Here is a 25,403-nt window from a genome sequence, read left to right as displayed (position 1 = left end):
CACATAGTATGACCCCTTCTCTACAAAACATTGTTTAAATAGCTGGGCATTGTGGCATATGTCTGTAGTCCTAGCTATGCAGAAGATTACTTGAACCCAGAAGTTCAAGGCTACAGTGAGATGTGATTGCACCACCACACTCTAGCCTGGGCAACAGAGCAAGACCCTGTCTTGGAAAAAAAAAAAAAAGCCTGATTCACCCACATGATTACCTCAGATTCACCACAGCAATGTATACCTCAGAAAAAGAGACTCATTTGAGAGCAACAAAGATGCAACAATGAAAGACCTGGAATCAACTGAGATGCCCATCTGAGTTGGATACAGATGGTTGGATTGAATAAAGAAAATGTGGTACATATACAACATGGGATACTACACAGCCAAAAAGAATAATGAAATCATGTTCTTTGCAATTGCAGACCATTAATCTAAGTGAATTATTGCATAAACAGAAAACCATGTAGCACATGTTCTCGCTTATAAATGAGAGCTAAATATTGGGCACCACAGACACAAACATGAGAACAATAAACACTGGAAACTCAAAAATGGGAAGGGAGGGGGCAAGGATTAAAAAACTACCTATCAGGTATTGTATTTACTACTTGAGCTATGGGATTATTAGAAGCTCAAATCTCAGCATCATGCAATGTATCCATGTACCAAACTCTTACATGTACTCTCTGAATCTAAAATAAAACAAATACACAAAAAGAAAGATACAACAGTAGGCTCGTGACTGTGAGAGCCACCAGTCTTACCTTGGACCATATCACCTAGAAACAGACAGCCTGATAGCACAGAAGAATGACACGTTGAGGGCTCAGGTAAGGTGCTAGTATGGCAGAACTCTTTTTAGGGCTGGGTCTTCATCCTCCAAGATGTGGTATATGCTCGGAATTAACAGTGGATGTGTGATACACAGTGCTGTTTTTCCTTCATTGCTGGAATTCCTAAGTGTGCAAAACAAGGAGTGAATCTTCTCACCAGAGCTCTCAGTGACCTACCTACTTATGGAATTTGAGCTTCCAATTATCACCAATCTTGGGCTCTGCCAGATTAGAAACTCTGCTTGTCATGGAGAGACTCCATCCATCAGGGAATAGAGTAAGGGTTCCATTGAACTTGAGGCTGTTACTACCACCTGGCTATGTTGGACTCCTCATGCAAGTAAACCAGTAGGCCAAAAAAAGGGGGGTGGGTGGGGGAGTTATTACACCCATCAGGTCATGACTGGCCATGATTGCATGGGAGCTAGGGTGCTACCACCAGGAAAGAGGATGTTTAGAACCCAGGGACCCTAAGAATTCACTTCATTGCTCCTCCATGGCTTACAGTAACCACAGCCTGATTAAGACAAGGCAGCTAAGGACTCAAACCCCTCAGAAACAGAGATCTGGGTCATCCCATCAGGCAAGCATCCCAGACCAGACAAAGTGTCAGCCTAAGGGCAAAGGACATTTATAATTGTGATCACTTTCTTCTTTCTAGCTTGTCTTCGCCATTTCCTACCTGGGGGTTCACTCTAACCCTTCAGGTGAAAAGGGACAGGGAAGGAAAAAAAAAAAAAAAAAAAGGAACAAGGAACCTGTTTAATTTTCTGGTCCTGCCATAAGCTAATTTTGCATTCTCTGAACAAAGCCTAGGCTGGCTGTCTCTCTTGTGGGTATTTTTCTTGGCTATTCAGAAACCTTGCCTGGTTGGTGTCCTTTCCCTTGTGTTTTGCTCCATCCCAGAACAAGCTTCTCTAATCTGGCTGTAGTCCTGGGAATCTGGCAGTTCACTACATCTACTATCTGCCGAGGTCCCATAGCTGCCATCCCACCTCCATCTCCCCCAACCAGTGAATTTCCCTCCCCCTACCCCAACAGCCTAAATCTGATCCATGGGAAGCACTCACACATTATTTGCCCAGCAAATTCTAGCAGTGCAGGTCAATCCCATCACTATAGAAGCTCTCTTGCTCTTTTCCACCAAAGCCACCAGACCCAGCCTGTCTCTTAACCCCAAGACTTCTCAGCTGGGAGTCAGACACTTGTCCACACTGTCCTCCCTGACCCCCAGCCACACAGGACATATATTTTGCTCTCTGAGTGGTACCTTGAAGTCCCTTTTCTCCTTTCCCCTCTGAATTGATGTTGGGAGCCAAGAGGGCAGCAAGTAGAGAGGCAATGCCTAGAATGACTCTTCAAAGAACTCCTCCCTGGAAATCCACTCATTTCCCTTCTATAATTTCAGTGTGAGTGAGTCAGGTAATTGACTTTCCAGTTATTTTACAGTTTTATATCTAAGCCTTGTACCCCACTGTGGAATGAATTGTCTGTTGTATCTTGAACTAGTGAAACATTTCTAACATCCTATTCCTTAGGTATATGTACAAACTATGAATGGTTATGCAACAGATCAATAATGTATATATATTGCCTTAGGAAGTGAATGGATGGGGAAGAACTGTTAATTTTTAAATTTATTTACCTCTTTATCTTTTAACATGTTACAATGAGTCTATGTTCCTGTAGTAACAAAAATTAGGATGGTATAAGAGACAATGAACATAGAACCTATGAGTAAACTTAAATTTCATATATAATTAAAATTAGGCCATCTGTCAAATAGCCAAGTATAATGGGTTATTTCATATATATCAAACAAAATGATTTTGGTTCTGAAATAAAGTTGTAGAATTGCCTTAAACATTTTGGCTTGAAGAAACTTCATAGAGAAAAGGTGGTCTCTCCAATCCTTTTCTAGTATTTACATGTGATGCAGTTGGCTGGACTTCTGACTAGAAAACTTGGGCAAGAAAATAATCAAAATGACTGGAATCTGAAATTGAATTTTGGGGGACAGGATAAGGATGTTATGAGCCTCAGTACTCTATATAAAAAAGAAGGAAATAAACCCGGGAAAGCATATTCTCTTCTCAGTTTGGTCAACACCTCTAGAAATGATGAAAGTGGTCATGGTCTCAATGGTATTTTAAACCCACATGCGACATTACGAAACTTCCAGTCAAATACAGTTATTGGGCGCATTCCAAAAGCCCACTAAAATGACAGTGGGGAAAGAGAATGGGAGAAAAGAAGAAGTAGACAAAACATGTCAACAAAATGTGAACGATAGAAATCAAAGGTGTTGAACTAGCTTAGCAGATCAGAGAGAGATGAAATCTAAATGCTCTAAGGGGTAAAAGCCAACAAAAATACATTTGCAAATCAGACTCCGGGAAGGCTCAGAATTTCCAGGCATCTTTTTCTTTTTCCAGTTAACTGCAAATTAAATTTTCTTTGCCCAGTCATCAAGTTTGACATAAACAATTTTGATATTTACAAAGATTCTTTCATACAAATGTGTCATAATTTCATATTGCTAGACATTGAGCTTAGTTGATTTTTATTAGCAATAACCCAGAAATGAGTATATTTATTCTCAAATATTTATTGTTACTTGGAAGTATATGATCCTAGAAGTTGAGTTGAGTCAAGGGACATAAATACTTCTAAAGTTTTTAATGAATTTCACCAGATTGCTTCTCAGAGTTTTAGTCAATTCGTTCTCTATCTTCAGTGTTGGAGCTTTTCTTTTCTCACCATGAACTATCCAGCACTGAAGTAGTCTTCTGAATTTCAGAGCTCATTCTTGCTCTAATTTGAATTTATTTGATTATATTACTGTTAATTTGTTGCATTTCAAGATACTTTTAATTTTAGTATTTTGTCTTTTGTAAATTTTCTGTTCATGCTTTTGTGAATCATCGCTTAAGGCCAGGATAGAGGTGGGCTGAAAATGAAAACTGCTTGAAAGCCTTGTTCAAAGGGTAGCTGGACCCCATATGCTTTTTATCAATAGACAAGTTTATAACTCAGAGCACCAGGCACAACCATGAACACTGTACTAACATAACTGGCATGCTGAATGCTGAGAGCCCCTCAACCCCTTCTCTTGGTCACCTTCCTTGCACTAGAAACCCAGTATATATCAGCAGGCAGATCTGAGTCTGACCAGCCTGAAAACAAAGATCTATAGGTGCTCACACTTAAGAGTCTTTTCAATCAAATATGCAGGTCTTGGAATAGGGCAAGTGTGTGGGTAGAGTGGGGAAAGTGTGATGGAACAGAATTATACCCTCTTCTTCCAGAGTAAGAAGTCAATGATAATCTCTTAAAAAGAAAAATCAGGGCTGGATACAATGGGACATTCCTGTAATCCCAGCACTTAGGGAGGCTGAGGCAGGAGGATCACTCGAGCCCAGGAGTTCAAGGCTGCAGTGAGCTATGATTGCACCACTGCACTCCAGCCTCAGCAACAGAGCAAGACCTTGTCTCTTAAAAAAAGATTAAAATTAAGCAAATAAAATAAAGAAAACAATAGCAGTTTAAGCATGTAATTTAGAAATGTAGAAATGTTTGAACAATGCTGAAGACAATGGTAAGAGTTGTTGCCCATCACTATGACTTTCAGGAAAAGAACAACCAGGAGCAAATCAACTTCTCAAGAAGAACCAGCATCGACCACTTTGCAGAAGCCTTGCTCTCCATTATCCAGGCCTGGCTAATCATCACAAAGGCTTAAATGCACTCAGTCCTGATGAACACAGACCATCAAAGGAGCTGAAGCTTCTGTGACAGTGAACGACAGGTACAACAATGTTGCATAACAAACTGCCCCCAAACTCAGTGGCATGTGTGTATTTATGCTCACACTCCAGAATCTATAGGCCATTTGGAGTTTCGATTGCAGTTTGGCTGATCTAGGTTGGGCCTGACTCAGGCTCTGCTTCAGGCTGTGTTTCTTCTGGGCTTGGTTGCAGGTTGTGAATCTGCTCCACAGGTCTCACTCTGGATTCAGAGGCAGTGACTACCGATGACATGTTCTTGTCATGGTGGATCACTTCTGTGGACATTCCAAATCTTTGATTGCATCATATCCACTGACATCCCATTGACCAAATCAAGTCATATGTCAAGCCCAAAGTCAAAGTGTGGGGAACTATCATTTGCCCACCATGAAGCCGTGGCAAGAGTGTAGAGAGATGACATCACTATGAGAGAGTGAAAAAAATCATTGACACCAGCAATTCAATCTGCCAAAGCACCCTTCTTCATCACATCATTCATCATTTATCAAATATGTTCTGATCTTGGTCATCATTTCCATTATATTGCCATGGTGGTTTGGTCATTTTATCCTATTTCATCCTCTTAGCAAGAATATCTAGGATGAACAGCAGAATTAATGACTAAGTGTACGAATTTGCTTCTTTTTTATGCAATTATTTTAAATTGTATTTAATATTGTTATAAATTGTTGTATTTAAACACTGTTTTATTCTAAGCTCTCTCTTTTATCTAGAGAATAAATAGGAATATATTTTACTCTTTAAAAATGTTTGAACTCATTTTATGTCAAGTGGCACTTGTTCTGGATTTTTTAAAAGTCGACACTCACGGCAAAATACCTTGGAATATAGGGAAAGTTATTTGATATAGAAAATGTGTAGTCTAGCCAAGAAGTGAGTACTCCAGAAAACCTCATGGAGGATAAAGGATTTAATGTGAGACTTGATATTTTGGAAAAACAAACCAAGGATTAATAATATCCGGGTGATGTCTCCCAATAACACCAAAGGAAACACTGAAGACGTCTTAAAAGAATGGCTTCCAGATGCCTAGTAAATCAAGCGTCCATACCAAATGAGAACATGGCTAAGGGAGAATGTTTCTTATTTTGAGAAGGGATGCATTCTTTGGGTGACTAGTAGTATTTTGCACTTCAACTTCGTAATATCATTAAAGAGATAAAAGCCAAAGGCATTATCCTTTTCAAATAATGAAATGATGAATAAACTATTTGCAATGAAAATCAGTTTTACCATTCAATGTGATTTATTCGTAAGAACATAAGTAAATCAGGGTTTATGGTGAGACGATTTGTTTATTTCATTGACTGGAATATACTTCAAAGTCTTGTACAGTGGAAGGAGGATGATTGTAAAAAGGAAAGTAGAACAAGAAAACCGGGATGACGCTTTGCACATGGGAACGTTCTTAGAAACATAAATTTTTGAAAGAACTGGAATCTGGAAATTGATTTCCCATAAACCATCTTACACCCACATAACCTTTGAAAAAAATTCATGTGTACCTCAGTTTGTAGACCACTTAGTTAGTTCATTGATAGAGTTCCCGTATTTCTACGCCCTTCAAGGTCTTAAGTCATTTCCTCCTACACACTCCATTATAGATTTGCACCAATCAAAATGCACCAGAACCTATTAGCTTTCAGAGCTAGCATCATGAAATGCATTTAGTGAGGTCACTGGCTTTTAGTTTTCTCTATTGAAATCTTCCTTTGACTTACTCTGTGGTTAATTTTCACATCTCTTTATTACCTGGCAAGAGTTTGCGCTTGAACAATTCTCTGGGTCTTGTCACTGGATTGAAAAACAACAGCAGCGGCAACAGCAGCAGGGGCAAAATGAGTTTTTAAGGAACACAAACAGATTGTAATCCGATATTATAGAACAGAAATTCGAATGTGTGCATTCTCTGAGGGATATTTCTCTTAATCAATTAAATTTCCTATAGAGGATATTAAGCACAAATGGACCATTTGGCAATTTCCATGGATATTAAGTGCTTGAAGAAGAAAGAAAAAATATGGAAGTCTAAATGAACCAAACTAATCTTCTAATTTTCTATTTCCTTCTTAACTGGTAAATCAGCTGAAAGGGGGCAGAGCATAGATTAATAACCATATGCAATATATTGCCAGTTGTCATTTGAGGGAACTATTTTTCTTCTGTCATATTGATTACCTAAGTGTTATAATAATGTCTCAGGAGTACTTTGGAATTAGGAAAGCAATGATGATTTTTTTCCTTCCTTTGCAAAAGTATCCACTTCCTTGGCTTCTGTAAACTCACTCTGTATTAATTAAGATTAGGTTCCGGTGTGAGAAACAGACTCTTAAAAACAGAGCCTTTCAGAAGACAGAAATTGATTACTTACAACAATCGTCTGGAGTTAACAGTTAAGGTCTGCAGCCGTGGCTCGACTCTGCAGAGTTACAAGGGACCTAAGCTCCTCCTCCACTGTGCAAGACCCAGGTTTCCGAGATGTGCTTTGTCTCCAGCCATCATGACTACATTCTGGCCAACCAAGAGGAGAGAAGCCTCAAGAGAAGGGGCAAAAGTCACAAACTGACTTTCTTTCTGGAAATTGCTACACCACAATTCTATTTGTATCTCTTTGGCCAAAATGAATCATATGAAATGTTTTCGTTTTTTTGTATTTTGAATATTTGGAAGCTATGTCTTTTTTTTTTTTTTTTTTTTTTTTTTTTTTTTTTTTTTTTTTTTTGGAGGGAGGATATCACTCTGTCATCCAGGCTGGAGTAGAATGAGGCAATCATGGCAGCCTCAACCTCCTGAGCTCAAGCAATCCTCCTGCCTCAGCCTCCTCACTAGCTAGGGCTACAGGCTTGAGCCACCACATAGAGACAGGGTCTCACTTTGTTGCCCAGTCTTGACACTGTATAACAGGTACACAGAAATTTAAATTTGTTATATTTTCCTGGGATTGATCCTCTTATATATAAAGTGACCCTATTTTTCTCTAGTAATGATTTTTGCCTGAAAGTCTAATTTTTCTGATTTTAATAAAGGTACACCAGCTTTCTTTTTGGTGTTTTCCAGGTATGTCTTTTCCTATCTTTTACTTTTAACTCTTCCAGAAACTTATATTTTAGACATGTTTATTGTAACAGAATATAGGTGCTTTTTAAAAAAAATCTGGCCTGACAATCTTGATGTTTAATGTTGGCATTAATTTATTTGCACTAAGTGCAATCTTGTTATGTGTTATTTGTCCTACCTTTTCTTTGATTCCTTTTCTCTCCTCTGTTGCCTTCTGTTTAGATTGACTATTTTTTCTACATTTTACTTTGTCTGCTACTATTTGGAAGTCATGCAGTCTGATACTATTCTTTTAGTGTTTACTGCCAAAATAACATGCATTATTAATTTATCAAAGATTGAAGTTAATCAATACCTACCTACGGAACATTGCTTTCACCCCTATTAGAATTATGTCTCCCTCTGGAATAAGATGCCATTGTGGTCATGCAATTAAATTCTTTTTTTTTTTTTTCACTCGAAACACAGAGATTGCTGTTTTATACAATCATTATTTTGTTTATATTTATCCATATGTTCTCCAAATTCTCTGGCCTTCCATTTCTTTTAAAAATAGAATTGTTGAGGCATGAATGACATACAATAAACTGCACGTATTTAAATTGCCCAATTTCATAAGTTTTGACATATGTGAAACAATTGCTACAATCAAGAGAATGATCATCTCCTCACCTCCAAAAGACTTCTTAGGTCCAGCTGGAAACCATCATTCTCAGCAAACTATCACAAGGACAAAACATCAAACACCGCATGTTCTCACTCATAGGTGGGAACTGAACAATGAAAACACTTGGACACAGGAAGGGGAACATCCCACACTGGGGCTTGTTGTGAGGAGGGGGGAGGGAGGAGGGCTAGCATTAGGAGATATACCTAATGTAAATGACGAGTTAATGGGTGCAGCACACCAACAGGACACATGTATACATATGTAACAAATCTGCACGTTGTGCACATGTACCCTAGAACTTAAAGTATAATTTAAAAAAAGAAAAAGATTTCTTAGGTCCTTTTTCAATCCATCACTTCTGCCACTGCACTCTATTTTGGTAGTGGAGGTGTTTCAGGCAGAAGCCTAAAGCCAAATCCTGTTACTCTATATTGGCTATTAGTGAAAGTCCCTCTCCATTATTGTTTGTATCTCAGACTTGGAATATGAGATCACTTTCTTTTCATCTCTAGTACACCCTTTAGATTTTCCTTTAGCAAAGATCTGCTAATGGCAAACTCCCCTAAGTTTTTGATGGATTTAGAATGTCATCAGTTTGGCTCTATGTAGAAAAGAAAGTTTTCTACATTTGGATTGAAGACAGTTTTTCCTTTGCATATTGAATATGTTATTCCACTATCTCTTGGAGTGGTCAAGAAATGAGCTGTCAGTTTGTTGCTTCTTTGAAGGAAGGTAACATATCTCCTTTAAGACCTCTGCATCTTCTTGGCTCTCCAGTTTCACCATGAGTTATGTAGCTTTTGCGTTTCTTTATATTTATTCTGTCTGATTCTTGCTGTGCTCTTAAATCTAGAAGAATATATTTTTGATACATTCTGGAAAATTCTTAGTCATCTTTTCTCAAATATTACCTCTGTCCTCCTTTTCTCTCTTTTCCATCTAAAATTTCAGTTAGGCACATTTCCACTCTATCCACCATTTTTCTTAGCTACCCCCCTCCAAAAACCATTTTGCATCTCATTTCTGTGCGCAACATTTTGGATAACATCTTCACACCTCTTTGTCTTCAAGATCACTAATTCTTTCTTCATCCACATCTAATCTACTGTCAAGTCCATCCACTGAGATTTTTGTTCATTTTAGTTAATGTATTTTTCATTTCTAGGTGCTCTATTTGGTTCTTTCTCAAATGTGATTGATCGTACTATACAGTTTATTATTCTCTATAAGGATTTTTAAACTTTATTTATTTAAACACACTAAACATAATTATTTTATCATCTTCATCTCATTATACAATATCTGAGGTATTTTTTAGTTTGTTTCTGTTGATTGTATTCTTGCTGCTTTTTACTCTTTGTACCTTGTTTCCCTATATTTTGAAAGTCTTTTTGGCTGTAAGCTGTTCATTTACTTGGAAATTTGTTTTTCAAGGAAATTCCTTAAGAACTGGGAAAAATAAGTTGCCTCTAAACAGGATTGGCGTTTGCTTCTGCCAGACGCTACATATTTATGACCACTTTAAACTACTGGTGTCATTTTATGCATGTGGTCTGCAATTTTTCACTTAACAATATATCATGAAATGGTTGTCATTGAAAGTAAATTTATCTACTCATTATTTTGGCTGCATAGAATTCTATAATAAAGATATATTGTAATTGATTTAACCCTTCAACTGTTGGTGGACTTTTAAGTCATTTCTAAGTTTTTGCTATTAAAAACAGACATCACTTCAAATGTGCACTTCTTATTATAGACACATACACAAATATATGTCTGTATAAACATTCCTAAAAGTGGGAGTGCTATGGCAAAGAGAACGTGCATTAAAAAATTTAATTGGCCGGGCGCGGTGGCTCACGCCTGTAATCCCAGCAAGAACAAATGCTCTGTCTCAGACAAGGCCATGAGTTGGTTCTTATGCCCTCCCTGAGAACATGTTAAAAATATATTTTAAACATTAAAGAACTTTGGGAGGCTGAGGCAGGTGGATCACAAGGTCAGGAGATCGAGACCATCCTGGCTAACACGGTGAAACCCCGTCACTACTAAAAATACAAAAAAATTAGCCGGGCGTGGTGGCGGGCACCTGTGGTCCCAGCTACTCGGGAGGCTGAGGCAGGAGAATGGCGTGAACCCAGGAGGCGGAGCTTGCATTGAGCCGAGATTGCACCACTGCACTCCAGCCTGGGCGAGAGCAAGACTCCGTCTCAAAAAAAAAAAAAAAAAAAAAGAAAAAAAGAAAAAAACTTAATTACACACAATTTTTCAAAAATACTCTATCTTTTTACAGCCCACCAATATATAGCCATGTTCTTAAAAGTACTGGATATCATTAATCTTTACATTTTGCTGATCTGATGAGAATCTTATTTTTTTAATCTGCTAATGTCTTATTACCAATTAGCTGAACGTATTTGCATATATCCATAGACCATTTGCTTATCTTCTGTGAAATTGCTGCTCATTCACTCTGCCCATTTTTATAATTTTTATTCTGGACTGTTTTCTCACTAATTTGAACTTTAAACTTAAGAATTGTAATATCTTGCTTTTAAACATTTTACTGAGGAATAACTTTTAAAATATAAATATGAGCTAGTATAAATTAGTATTGAAGATTTTTCATAATAGATACTGTTTTAATGCAAAGATAAGCATTGTATGATTGTCTTAAATGGTGCACATTATAATAATTTCCTCTATTAGTTCTTTGCTATTCTTCTCAAGTTTTACAACAGTGCTTTTTGTGGCTACTTTTGGAATTGATATTTTAAAAATTCCTGTTTCTGGTCATTACCTAAAATGAGTGCTTTACTTGAAATGTGTGGGTATTCTAGTTGAGGTAAAAAAGCCTATAAGTTAGTAGTGATTGTATATGTTATTGCTGAGAAAAATTCAATCTAATTACTTCTTCAGTCTAAAGTGTTGGAGATTTGTGTACTAATAACCATAATTAGAGAGATATTTCTAATCAGGTTTCTGTTTTTCTGTTTTACTAGATGAATACTTATTTTCAAAGAGATATATTTTTTTCATTTCAAGGGCTTAACATATAACCATTTTTTACCAGCTATTTCCATCTTCTTTGTTTATCTAGAGCAGTTACGTTTATATTTTAAAACTATGCAGGTGGGAGTTAATAGCATTGTTGAAATTTGAAGTTTTACTAATTAATATTTTACCGTTTTCGAAAATTTGTATGACAGTCAGCCCTTCATATCTGTGAGTTCCGCAGATTCAACCAACTGTGGATCAACCAACTGCAGATTGAAAATATTTTTAAAAAACAGTAAAAAATAATACAAATAAGGTCAGGCACAATGGCTCATGCCTGTAATCCCAGTGCTTTGGGATGCCAAGGCAGGGAGATTGCTTGAGCCCAGGAGCTTGAAGCAAACCTAACTAACATAAACAAGGGCCTATCTCTACTAAAACATTTTTTAAATGAGCTACGCATGGTGGTGGCATGTACCTGTAGTCCCAGCTACTCAGGAGGCTGAGCCAGGAGGATCACTCAATCCCAGGGGTTAGAGGTTACAGTGAGCTATGATTTCATCACTGCACTCCAACCTGTGTAACAGGGCAAGACTCTAGCTCTAGAAAAGAAAATTAATTTAATCTGATTAAAAACCAAAATACCAACTTTTGTTAATGTAGCTGCAGAAGTTATATCTGCAAAAGTTGAAGGAGATGTTTCAGTCAATACCATTTTCTATATTTAGAACTGAAAAGTGACATCAACAGCCCTCAGCAACTTACTTATTGTCATATTTTTGATCTCCAAACAAGGCTGTGTAACATATGCACTGAACTTTCAGCCCTGGGAACAGAATCCCAAACATTCACTATATACATATGTCTATAATTACTTCTGGCCACAATAAAACCTACAAATAAAATGAAAAATAAGAATATAAAAGGTTTCTCCATCTTGTAATTTTGTCTTTTGTTATGTACACACATACACCTTAATAACAAATTTACAAAGCAGGATGCAAAATTGCATATAGACTGTGATTACAACTATGTAAAAATGCATAGGAAAATGAATGGATGGCCAGGAACCAAATAAAATTGTAGTCATGCTTATGTTCGGGTTATAGAACCATGGCTGTTTTGCCTGCCTTTGCCTTGATTTTCCAAATGAAATGCAATGTAGTCAAACTACTGTAATGCTGATGCCTAATGCTCCTTTGTCTTTTTGGCTGGGCTTTCTCAAAAGAATTTACTGAAAAAATAAGTTAACGATGAACAGGCAGTTTATTGACAATTTGGTAATGGAGAAGAGATATTTAACATTATTTTCTGTGGGACAGAAGAGATGTCCCACATCAGAGAATTTGAAAGCCCCTTTGAGAGCCTTTTCCCCAGAATCCCTTCTGTGCTGTCGTGCCATGAAAACCATTCTTTCTTCTGTCCTTTAAGCACCACATCACCACAGGTCTAGGTCTTACTCCAGTCTTTGACCTCCAGAATTCCACCTCCTCCCTTTGGGTTTCTCTCTCCTGAAATGTTCAAGAAGATTTAACTGTGCCTTAGTTCCTGCCTCTAAACTTGCTTACTGGCCGGGCGCACTGACTCACTCCTGTAATCCCAGCACTTTGGGAGGCCGAGGCAGGTTGATCATTTGAGGTCAGGAGTTCGAGACCAGCCCGACCAACATGGTGAAACCCCATCTCTACTAACAATACAAAAAAAAAAAAATTAACAGGGCATGGTGGCACATGCCTGTAGTCCCAGCTACTTGGGAGGCTGAAGCAGGAGAATTGCTTAAGCCCAGGAGGTGGAGGTTGCAGTGAGCCAAGATCATACCCCTACACTCCAGTCTGGGCGACAGAGCGAGACTCTGTCTCAAAAAATAAAATAAAATAAAAATTTAAAAATTTAAACTTGCTTACCAAACCAATCTTATAAGGCATTCAGAAAACAAAAGGATTCTGCAATTTTCAGGAACCACTCTCCTTTAAAACTGATTTTAAATAACCAAGCTACACAACTTTGAAAACTAAAAGTAAATAATAATGTTTACAAACACGCTATGTTTGTATGAGTATAAAATGGCCTAATATGTCACGAATACACTGCACAATATCTATCAAAATGTAAAATGTTTATACCCTTTGACCCTGAAATTCCACTGCTAGAAGTTCATCTCATAGAAGTAGTAAGTTCACTGAAGAAAAATGTTCATAGATATTTACTGCAACTGTGTATGTAATAGTAAAAAATGAGAAAAATCCTAAGTGTTCACCAATATGCCATAAATTTAAACAAATACCTTATATCCAGGTGAAAAACTATTACACAGCCATTTTTTTTTTTAAACGGAGTCTCACTCTGTCACCCAGACTAGAGTGCAGTGGCATCATCTCGGCTCATTGCAACCTCCACCTCCCAGGTCCAAGCAATTCTCCTGCCTCTGCCTCCCCAGTAGCTGGGATTACAGGCTTGCACCACCACGCCCGGCTAATTTTGTATTTTTAGTAGAGATGGGGTTTCTGCATGTCAGTCAGGCTGGTCTCAAACTCCTGACCTCATGATCCTCCCACCTCAGCCCCCCAAAGCGCTGGGATTACAGGCATGAACCACCATACCCAGCCTCCACAGTTATTTTAAAAGATGACAGAAATCATGTAGACTAATATAGAAAGCTGGCATACACACACACACACACACACACACACACACACACAGTCAAGATTAACAGTCTTAAAGTATTTTTAATTTTTAATTAATTTATTTATTTATTTAGAAACAGGGTCTCATTGTGTTACCCAGGCTGGGGTGCATTGGTGGGATCACGGCTCACTGAAGCCTTGATCTCCTAGGCTCAAGAAATCCTCCTGTCACAGCCTTCCAAGTAGCTGGGGCTACAAGTACATGCCACCATGCCCAGAAAATTTAAAAAATGTTTTTCATAGAGACAGGGACTTGCTATTTGCCCAGGCTGGTCTTGAACTCCTGGCCTCAAGCAGTCCTCCCACCTCGACCTCCCAAAACACTGGGATTACACCTGTGAGACACTGGTGAATCTTCAAGCATTTTTTAGAGGGTGAGGTGCGAACTATCTACTCAATCAAAGACACTAGAGAAAAAGATGGTCTATGGAGGAATACAGCTGGCCCAAAAGCACAAGTCAGTAAGGAAGTCACTTGGTGCTGAACAATATACAGACTGAAGAGAAGAGCAAGGCTTGAGGGGTCTCCTAGCCTTTTTGGCCCAAGCGATGTGACCATGTAATCTCCCTTGGGGACAATAAATAGCATTGGTGGTACAAATGGCCGATGTGTAGTCACAAAGGTGAGGAAATCCCACACCTGCAGACTGCTCTCTGGCTGTCTTATGGGGACTCATAGAGAGGCACCGTGGCCAGCATGGAAGCAGATTGAGGCCTGCCCCCAGAGAAAGGGTCTGATGAATTCTGCCGTGATGGGCACTTTCATTTCTTTGGCGGGCCTTGGACATTCCTGTTTTGTGCAGAGGCCAGATGGGCTTGATTTCTCTGGTGAGTTACTGTAAAACATGTGACCTATGTTCTTCGGTTTCTTTCATTCTATCCCTTTGAGATGGTGAAACATCAACCCTCTACTTTAACAAATAGCACCTGGACTTTCTCGTCTTGTTTCTTTCTTAAGCAATCACAAAACACTTTAGTGTAAAAGATTTATGACAACTTTTCTGGGTTTTTTCCCATTTTATACGTCTGCTAAATTCCATTTTTTAAACATTATGGAGAAAGCCACTGGTGGAATCACCACGTCTAGAAATGTTAACTTCTCTGTAAAAAATAAGGCCACTCGAATCTTGTTAAACTGATATTGTATTCATTGTGCCTCTTAATGCCCACGTTCATTCCAAAGGACTTATAAAATGAAATCATCAAAAAGTTCCCAGCTGCACAAGCCTTTTGAAACTGTTCTGTCGTAACGAAGTCTGCGTTCCACATTACAAAAACACGCAAGGAGGCTTAAAGATAGTTTAACAAAAAGACTAGAAAGGGAGAATATCCAGGTGGCTTTTTAAGTGTGGAACATAATAAAACAGTGTTTGGAAACTATTATGCCAAGATGTAATAACTAGGAAACAAGAAAGTCCGTTTATAAGATGAAGTGCAACTTCAAGTCGTAAATAGAAGAAATGTTGAGAATGCAAGGGGGAAAATAATAACATGAGCACTTATGAAACGGGAAACAAACAGACTGAAAACCTTCAGATTTAGAATAGCGACATGACAATATATTTTGGACCCATCCTTCTGAAGTTTTATACTGACTTTGCATTATCTACTTACCAGTCAGGGTCCTCTCAAGAAAGAGAACACACTTGAGTATTTAAAACAGAGGGGTCTGGTGCAGGAAACTGATCACCCAGGAGAAGGAAGAGCTGAAATGCTTAGCAGCAAACAGGGAGAGAACCTAGAGGTAAACACTCCCAGAAAACCACAACCTTCTCTGGGCCAGAGTGAGGAGGCAGAGAGGTAAGGTCCTTAGATAGGGGCTAGAAGAGACTCAACTATTACATCAGATGTTGCCAAAAACAGAGAGTGGGAGAAAAACCCTGGCTTCTCTCTCCAGCCTCCTCCCCCATCTGCCTCTAGTGTCTACCTGGGCCATTCCCATCCTGGAAAATAGTCTGCAGTGTTATTTTCTTGTGCAAGGGGATGGGTGAGGAATGGATCCAAAGGCAATCAGGCCCAGGACCAGCACAAGTATTGTCTGCATGAGCAGAGGCACGACTCTATGTTCTGGTGAGGACATCCCCCTGGGAGAGCTTGCATCATACCAGGATGACCAAAGGACTCCCTCCTGATGCACAAGGCCTTTGCTCAAAGTAAGTAGATTCAGCCCGACTTCTTCTTGTGATCTTGACAGCATTGGTCTGCTGCATTGCTTAAAGTAATGTTTCATTTTGTCCATACACATTTTTCAAAGGGACCATTAGGCTGATAGTCTGGGTGTCCTGCTATAATTCATCCACTGGTCTTTGGGCAGAGCAAACTTTATAACAACATCAGAGACAGGTTAAGTGGAAGTCCAGCTGGGCAGTTGTCCATGGTACTAACCTATGAAGGGCACTGAGAGACCGTGGTGCATTAAAACCTCTGGAAATGTTTCTAGCTGGCAACAAACCAACAAACTTGCATTTCTTAAAATTCTTCTAAAGGAGATATGCACTTTATCTGGTTGGACTTTTCAATCCACTTTTGGACACTTTCTCCCCACCATGCCCCAAGCCAAAAAACTGCTCTTTGTAACTGTTTGGAAACAAACAGAACACCAAATCCAAACAGTGAAGGAAATATGTTGGCTCATGTAATTTAAAAAGCAAGCATCTGGGTTAACTTCAGGCTGGTCTTAATCCACAGCCCAATGATGTCATCAAAGTTCCTGCCTTCTTCATCGTTGGTTTTGTGGTTGTAGGATGGCTCCCAACAGCAAGCCCAGGAGGAGAGAGAGAATGTCTCTTTCCTCAACACTATACCTTGAAGACCACCAATATTTATTGGCCAGGCTTGGATTTCCTTTGGAAATAACACTTCTTCAGAAATTTAGCAATTTCCTCCCTCTGCCATTCATATGGTCACGAATGCGTAACTTAAGGATTTTGAAATGAATGTGGGGCATGGAGGCACGGGTGTCCGGCCAAAGTTATTTGCTATTACAGATAATTCCCACCTTTCTGCTTTCTCTAGGACCAACCTTAGTTTGTGAAGGAGAATTAAGCTTTTCCAACCTTGAAAGCCTTCAGATTACGGGATGCCCAGATGCTATGGATGGCCAGCTCCATAGGAAGGTACCTCTTAGTGAAGCCAGAAAGTAGAAGCCTCTTACCCAAAGTGGTAGAACTACCTGTTGGTCTATTTAAGTTCAAAGGGAAGCATAAATGGGTAAACATTTTATTTTAACTCATCTCCTATTCACTCATATTTTGGTATGGGACCAAGGCCTCTTCTTTGAGCATGGGTCTTTTTCGCATAAACCTTACCCACAATGCATCAGAGTATCTAAGGTTTCTAGTTTCAGTTTCTTTTTTTTAATGTATAGTGAGAATGTAAAGACCCTTGTGAAATACATGAGTAGAATCTTTTTATATTTTCATAATTTCTCTCCAATTTTTATAATTTGAGAACAATTTTTAAGCAATTGACCTTTATCAAGTCTTTCCAGAGCATTTAATTTAGTGCTCATAGGAAGAGCTCACTACTTGGGTGATAGGTGATAGGATCAAACCTTGGCCTCATGCAATAAACCCATGTAACAAACCTGCACATATAACCTCAAATCTGAAATAAAAGTAGAAAAAATTTTTTAAAACTTACATAATATAGTTAAATTTTAAAAAATTATTTTTGTACACATAAGGTATTAGAACAGTAATTACAAGTGTAGAATTTGTAATAACTCATTTTCTAAGTAAAAGTAAAACTTCTGTTTTCTAACATTCACAATGGCCTTTTTCTGAGACCAGGCCTCGTGGATTCTAAAACAAGGATTTGGTATCATTCTTGTGCTTTGGAAATGTTGAATTCATCGTTGAGGTGTTTTGTTTTGTTGATAGCCCAGCATGTGATATATCTTGCCATGCACATTCCACAGCTGCTTAAAAAGAATGTGTATTCTGATGTTATTGGGTGGAGCATTCTCTAAATATGGATTCCATCTTGTTGATTGGTGGTTTTTCAATTTCATAATGGTATATCTTGTGTCTAGTTGTTCTATCAATTGTTGAAACAGGTTTTGTTCTATCAATTGTTGAGACAGAGGTTTTGAAGGTTTCAACTATAATTGTCGAATTGTTTACTTCTCTTTGTATCTGTTTTAGTTTCATATAATTGGAATCCTATTTTTTTGTTTCATGCACACTTAGAATTGCTAGATTTTCTTGGTGGATTGATTCTTTCATCATTATACCATTCCCGTCTCTCTTCCTGATAATGTTTTTTTGCTCTGAAGTTCATTTGATCTGCTGTTAAGCCACTCTGCTGTCCTTTAATTAAAACATGTTTAATATAATTTTTCTACTCTTTCACTTTCACTGTGTCTGTATCATAATATTGAAGTAAGTTGTTTGTAGACAGCATATTGTTAGATCATATTTTTCAATCATCTCTGTTAACCTATCTTTTGATTGGTGCATTTAGATCATTTTCACGTAACATAATTATTGATATGTTCGTAGACGTAAGTCTATGATTTTATTTTTAATGTTTTTTATTTCTCTGTCTTCTTTATCTCACTTCCTATGAGTTACTTAAATATGTTTTAGAATTCCATTTTATTTATGAGGTTTTTGAGTATATTTCTTTGCATAGTAGTTTCAGCAGTTGCTGTGTATGTTACAGAACTTATACATAACTTCTCACAGTCTACGAGTGTCATCAATTTACCAATTTTAATGAAATTTGTCAGTTTTAGTGAAGTATAGAAATTTTTACCTTTCTTTTAACCCCTTTACCTTTCAGATAATTTCATTATCTTAAAAATATTTTTTCTATATACATTTAGGACCACGTCAGAGAGTGTTATAATTTTTTGAAGTGTTAAATAATCTTCGATATTACACATAAACCACACTGAAATGCCTTTCAATAAGTAAAAGGAACCATTTTAGATACATGAAATTCTAATTAGATTGGCATAAGGCCAAAAATATAAAGTTGATATTGCTACCTTATTTTCAGCCCTTGCCTTTAAGAGAGGCAAATGAACACAAAACACAGGTGAATCTTGCTTTGTTATAAGACATTGAAGGAATTTCTCCGGTATTTAAATGTGTTCCTATAACCAGTTAGATACATATAAATATAAAACCAATCTCCAATAGGTTTTAAGATCTCTGTGAACAGTTGAACTTTACTAAAATGATCTTTGCTGGCATTAAGATGAAGTAGAAAGGGCAGACCTGATAGCTTACCTCAGAAAAGCTACTGAGTAATAATTGGGGATTGTGTTTGAAGTAGTGCTTCTACCAACATGTCCCGTGGTTCCAGCGCCGGTTTTGACCGCCACATTACTATTTTTTCACCCGAGGGTCGGCTCTACTAAGTAGAATATGCTTTTAAGGCTATTAACCAGGGTGGCCTTACATCAGTAGCTGTCAGAGGGAAAGACTGTGCAGTAATTGTCACACAGAAGAAAGTACCTGACAAATTATTGGATTCCAGCACAGTGACTCACTTATTCAAGATACTTGAAAACATTGGTTGTGTGATGACCGGAATGACAGCCGACAGCAGATCCCAGGTACAGAGGGCACGCTATGAGGCAGCTAACTGGAAATACAAGTATGGCTATGAGATTCCTGTGGACATGCTGTGTAAAAGAATTGCCGATATTTCTCAGGTCTGCACACAGAATGCTGAAATGAGGCCTCTTGGTTGTTGTATGATTTTAATTGGTATAGATGAAGATCAAGGCCCTCAAGTATATAAGTGTGATCCTGCAGGTTACTACTGTGGGTTTAAAGCTACTGCAGCAGGAGTTAAACAAACTGAGTCAACCAGCTTCCTTGAAAAAAAAGTGAAGAAGAAATGTGATTGGACATTTGAACAGACAGTGGAAACTGCAATTACATGCCTGTCTACTGTTCTATCAATTGATTTCAAACCTTCAGAAATAGAAGTTGGAGCAGTGACAGTTGAAAATCCTAAATTCAGGATTCTTACAGAAGCAGAGATTGATGCTCACCTTGTTGCCCTAGCAGAGAGAGACTAAACATTGTCGTTAGTTTACCAGATCCGTGATGCCACTTACCTGTGTGTTTGGTAACAACAAACCAACATTACGGAGGTCCCTGGATTGAAAAAGGGACCTCTCCCACTCCTCCTGCCACTGAAGTGGTTAGGACTCTATATAAATAAAAACAACGCTTTTGGAAAATTAAAAATAATCATAATAATAATTAGCTACTGCCTTATTTATTTCAAAACAGAAATGTCTCATGACTGTTTCATGCATACCATAATTTAATAGATATCCTATGCCAGAATTCAGATCATGAATGACTTACAAAATATTTTTGTTGGGCAGTCCTGATTTAACTAAGACTGGCTTATGGTTAAAAGAATGTGTTCAGTTTTTTGAATTTTAATAGTAATTACAATTCAGTAAATGCTATCACTTTTTACCCATTCCAAAGATATTTTTTGTTTTAGTCACCAAACATAATTTTGAAAATTCAAAAGGATAAGGAAAGTCTATTTATTTACTCATATTTTTGCTTACTGTGGCCTCTCTTTCCTTTTAAAGTTCCAAGTTTCCTCCTTTTTTTTTTTTTTTTCTGTTCAGAGAACTTCCTTCAGCCATTTTTTTAGAGTAAGTCTGACGGTGATTTCTCTTAGCTTTCCATCATTTCAGAATGTCTTGATTTCCCCTTTATTCCTGGATATTTTTACTGGGTATAATATTTGGATTGACAGTACTTTTTTTTTTATTACTTGGAAAATATTTTGTCAGTTTTGGCCTGACAGTTTTGATGAGAAAACCATTATTGCTTTGTTTGTTCCCTGTAAGCAAGGTTTTGTTTGTCTCTGGCTGCTTCCAGGATTTTTTTTTCTTTGCCTTTTCATTTTCAGAACTTTAATTTTGATGTGTATTGGCATGAATTTCTTTGGGTTTATTCTGTTTGTCATTTGCTTAGCTTTTGAATTACTTCTCTTGCCATATTTAGGAAGTTTTCAGGCATTTTATCTTTGAGTATGTTTTTCAACTCCACTTTTTTTCTCTCCTCCTTTGGGACTCTGATGAAATATATGTTAACTCTTTTGTTATCACACAGGTCCCTGAAAGGTCTTTTTTTTTTTTTTTTAACTCTACTTTATCTCTGTAGTCTAGATTACTTCATTTTTATTGTTCTATTCTCTAGTTTACTGATTCTATTCTCTGTCTCTCCATTCTGCAATAGAGCCCATCAACTTAGCTTTCTACCTGGGTTATTGCATTTTTCACTTCTAAAATTTCCTTTAGGTTCTTCATTATATGCTCTAGCAGTTTACCAAGGTCTTCTATTTCCTTTTTGAGACTTGTTTTTTTTTTTTCATTTGTTTCCAGAATATTTGTATTTGCTATTGAAGCTTTTAAAAATTATGGTTGCTTTAAAATTCCTGACAGTTAATTCTAACATCTCTGTCATCTTGGTGTTGTTACTCATTGATCATACGTTTCCATTCAGTTTGAGACTACTGTTTCTTGGTATGATAAATGATTTTTTAAAATTAAAACATGGGCATTTTATATTATTTTATAAGACTCTGGATCTATTTTTTAAAACTTCTATGTTACCTGGCTTTCTCTGACATCACTCCAACAGGGGATGAAGGTGGCACAGCCTTACTCCTTGGCAATGATGAAAGTCTCCTGACTTTCCACTAGGTCCCTGAGCAGGGAGGAGAAGGGGTATCTGCCATGGGAGTGAAAGTGTAGGCTTCCCTCATGATCCCCACTGATATCACTAGAGACTCATCACTGGGGAGTTGGAATGAGAGTCCTGGATCCTTCGTTGGCCTTCTTTGATACCTTCCCAGCATGGGTGTGGGATACTTCACTTTAGTCTCAGGAGGGTTATAAGTCTAGATTCTCCTCTTGGACTGTGTTAGCATGAATGGGAGTGGAGTTACAGTTTTTTTCTAGGATTTTTGGCTGGAGTAAAGCAATTATTGTCTTGACATTTTTTTGTCTTGCTAGGCTGCCCCTATTCTGTTCTTTTGGCAAGTGAGAGCAGGCTTTTGTTAAGGGTTTTTTGTTTGTTTGTTTTGTCTGCACCCATTAGTGTTGCTGGGTTGCTAACTTCTTCAGTTACAAGTCTGGGATATATGAGACAAAAATAATAATAAAAACAAATCCAGGGCTCTCACCACTGTGTCATTTCTCAAGTCCCAAGGTCCCTTGCCAGTCTGTCTTCTTTCTGACTTTTAGAGTCTTTTAATGGTTGTTATGTATATAACATCTAAGGTTTTTAGTTGAACTTAGAGGAACAGGATAAAGTACATCTCCATGTTTCAAGAAACAGAAGTCTCCACAACTTTCTTTTAAATTAGATAGGAGAAGAAAAGAGTTACAAACAAAAATATACATAGCATCTTTTATATTTCCTTCTGCAATTACTTTTATCAGTGCTCCTTTATTTTTTCACGTAGATTCAAGTTACTCTTTAGTGTAGTTTAATTTCATTCTGAAGGATTTCCTTTTCTTTTTCTTGTAGCGCAGTTCTGTTCATATAAAATTATCTCCAGTTTTGTTTATCAAGGAATATCTTGGTTTATTCCTTTTTTCTGAAGTAGAATTTTAATATATATGGAATTCTTGGTTAACATTCTTTTTCTTTGAGCATGTTGACTAAGTTACCCTGCTGCTCTCTGGCCTCCATGATTTCTAAGTGAGCTGCGAATCTTATTGAGGCTTCTTCTTTATGTAATGAGTTCTTTGCCTCTTCTAGCTTTCCAGATTCTCTTTTTAATTTAACAGCTTGATTATAATTTGTCTAGCTGTGGATCTCTGAGCTTATCCTACTTGGAGTTTGTTGAGCTTTTTAGATGTGCACATTAATGTTTTTTTTTTAATCAAATTTGGAACTTTGTTCCGCTCCTTTCTATTTCTCCTCTCATTAACAGACTTTCGTTATACATGTGTTAATATTCCACAGGTATCTGAAGCCCTGTTCCTTTTTCTTCATTCTTTTTAAAAAATCTAGCCCTCAAACTGGAAAATCTCAACTAACCTTAAAGTTTGCCTATTCCTTCTTTTGATAGTTCAAACCTGCTGTTGAGATCCTGTAATACATTTTTCATTTCAGTTATTGTACATGTTGATACTTTTTGAATTTCTATTGGGTTATTCCCTATAATTTCTGTGTCTTTATTGATACTCTCTACTTCATAAGATGTTGTTTTCATACTTTACTTCTTTAGATATAGTATCATTTAGTTCTTTGAACTTATTTATAATAATCGACTTAAAGTTTTTATGTAGTAAATCTAATGTCTAGGCTTTCTTAGGGACAGTTTCTATTATTTGCTTTGTGTGTGTGTAGAGGGGGACATATTTTCCTGTTTCTTTCCATATCTCAATTTGTTCATGACAGCTGGATATTTAAAATAATATGATGTGGAAACTCAGAAAATCAGATGACCTGCCACCTCCCCAGTTTCTGGTGTTGTTGAAGTTCATTGTGTTATTGCTGCTTACTTGTTTAATGATTCTCCTGGACTAATTTTGTAGAATTTGTATCTTTCTTGTCCTTAGCAACTGAAGTCTTTGCTCAGTTAGTTTAGTGGTCAGCTAAAGATTGGGCAGAGATTCCTTAAATGTCTTGAACCAATAAGCTTCCTACCCCTTATGGAGATTTTTTTTTGGAGGGGGGTTGTTTGTTTGTTTTTGTTATTATTGTTGTCATTGTTTTTTGGTGCATTGAGTTATGCCTTCAATACTCTGTCAGGCAAGTTTTAACTCCAACTTAGCCTTGGCTTTCTACTTGTGCAGAGCTTTAAGTTCAGCTGGAAGTGAGAGATTAGGTCACCTCTTCTCAGGTCTTTCCTGAGCATGTGCACAGCTCTGCATATGAACATGGCATTCTAGATTTCTGAGAATGTCAGAGCTCCTGAAAGCCCATGTGAACATCTGATTTTCCCGTTTTTCCTTTTATGTTTTCAGGTCAGCCTCTTATTAGTCCCAAATGGTATTGCTGCCTCAGACAACTGTAGTGCTGAACAATTGCCACTGATTGTTCTACTATGACATGGGAATACAGCCATTCATATTAAGTCAGTTCTGAATAGGTTAAATAAAGACAAGATCCACTATTGAAACTGTTCGGGAAGCTGCCAGGCAGGTCAAATAGTGGCAATTACCTTGGGATGGACCTTTGGGAGGGCTCTCGTCCCATTTTGCCGCTTCCTGTGGCTTCTAGGCTGCTGGTTTTCAGTGCAATTGTGGGGCTGTTGGTTTTCAAGTTCCCACATAATTAATGATGGAGTTGTTACCTCAGAGGTGGGAGAGAACAATGGAAATACTGCGAATCACAAACCTTGCTGCTTTACCTAGAATCAGTTGGTTTTTCTGAATAAATAGTCTTTAGATTCTTGCAAGTCGTAAAGTTGTAATAAAGTTGATTTTAACCACTTTTGCCAGTGTCTCACTGTGGATTTTGGAGGTCCTTATTCTACTATTCCAGAAATGCTCTCAATGTTATTTTTAACACTTGTTTACTCTATGCAAACTTTAACCATGCCTTTCTTCATGTCTCTCTTGGTAGTTGACCTCCCTACCTCAGAAGAAATCGAATGGGAATCTCCTTTCTCTAGCTTAAAAATTCTTTATCTTCTCCCTGCCATTTTAGAAGAGATGTCTTTACTCCCAAATCACTTTTTTGCTAAACCTTCCAATGGTTTCCCATCTCACTCAGAGCAAAATCCGGAGCCCTTGCCATCTAAGAGGCCTTCCAAAATCTGCCTCCCACTACCTCTCTGATCTCATTGTTTACCACTTTCATATTGTTCATTGTCTTAGGCCATTTTCTGTTGCTTATAACAGAATACCTGAAACTAGGTCATTTATAAGAAATAAAATTTGTTTTTTACAGTTCTGGAGGCTGGGAAGTCCAAGGTTGAGGAGATATATCTGGTGAAAGCCTTCGTTCTCATGGGGACTCTCTGCAGAGTCCTGAGGTGGCACAGGGAATTATATGTTCCCCTTCTTATCTGGTTTTCATGATAACCCATTAATCCATTAACCCATTAATTTATTAATTAACAAATCAATTAATCCATGCATGAAGGGTCGGCCTTTCGAAGGCCCCACCTCTTAAAGGTTCCACCTCTCCATAATGCAACATTGGGGATTAAGAATCAACAGGAGTTTTGGAGGCTACAAATATTCAAACCATAGCATTCATACTTATTCTAGCTATGTTGGTCTTCTTGCTATTTCTTGATCAATGATGTATGCTCAGGGCCTTTGTACTTGCTGTTTTCTCTGCTTGACACACTTTACCCTCAATGTCCACATGGCTCACTCCCTCACTTCCTTCATGGCT

The 25,403-nt window shown here is 37.7% G+C and overlaps 1 long non-coding RNA gene and 1 pseudogene across 1 annotated transcript; both read left to right on the top strand.

Annotated features, from left to right (window-relative positions):
* Positions 1-1,529: 1,529 nt before the first annotated feature.
* On the top strand, positions 1,530-17,286 carry LOC139356115 (uncharacterized). Its single transcript, XR_011607508.1, has 3 exons — positions 1,530-1,665; positions 4,465-4,641; positions 17,068-17,286. It is a non-coding gene; the product is annotated as an uncharacterized lncRNA (long non-coding RNA).
* A 2,036-nt stretch (positions 17,287-19,322) lies between these two features.
* Positions 19,323-20,257, top strand: LOC105479983 (proteasome subunit alpha type-6 pseudogene; annotated as a pseudogene).
* The last annotated feature ends 5,146 nt before the right edge of the window (positions 20,258-25,403 follow it).

The sequence above is a fragment of the Macaca nemestrina genome, chromosome 9 (genome assembly GCF_043159975.1).
Source record: "Macaca nemestrina isolate mMacNem1 chromosome 9, mMacNem.hap1, whole genome shotgun sequence".
In the NCBI taxonomy this organism is placed as follows: Eukaryota; Metazoa; Chordata; class Mammalia; order Primates; family Cercopithecidae; genus Macaca; species Macaca nemestrina.
This window is presented reverse-complemented; position numbering and strand designations above follow the sequence as displayed.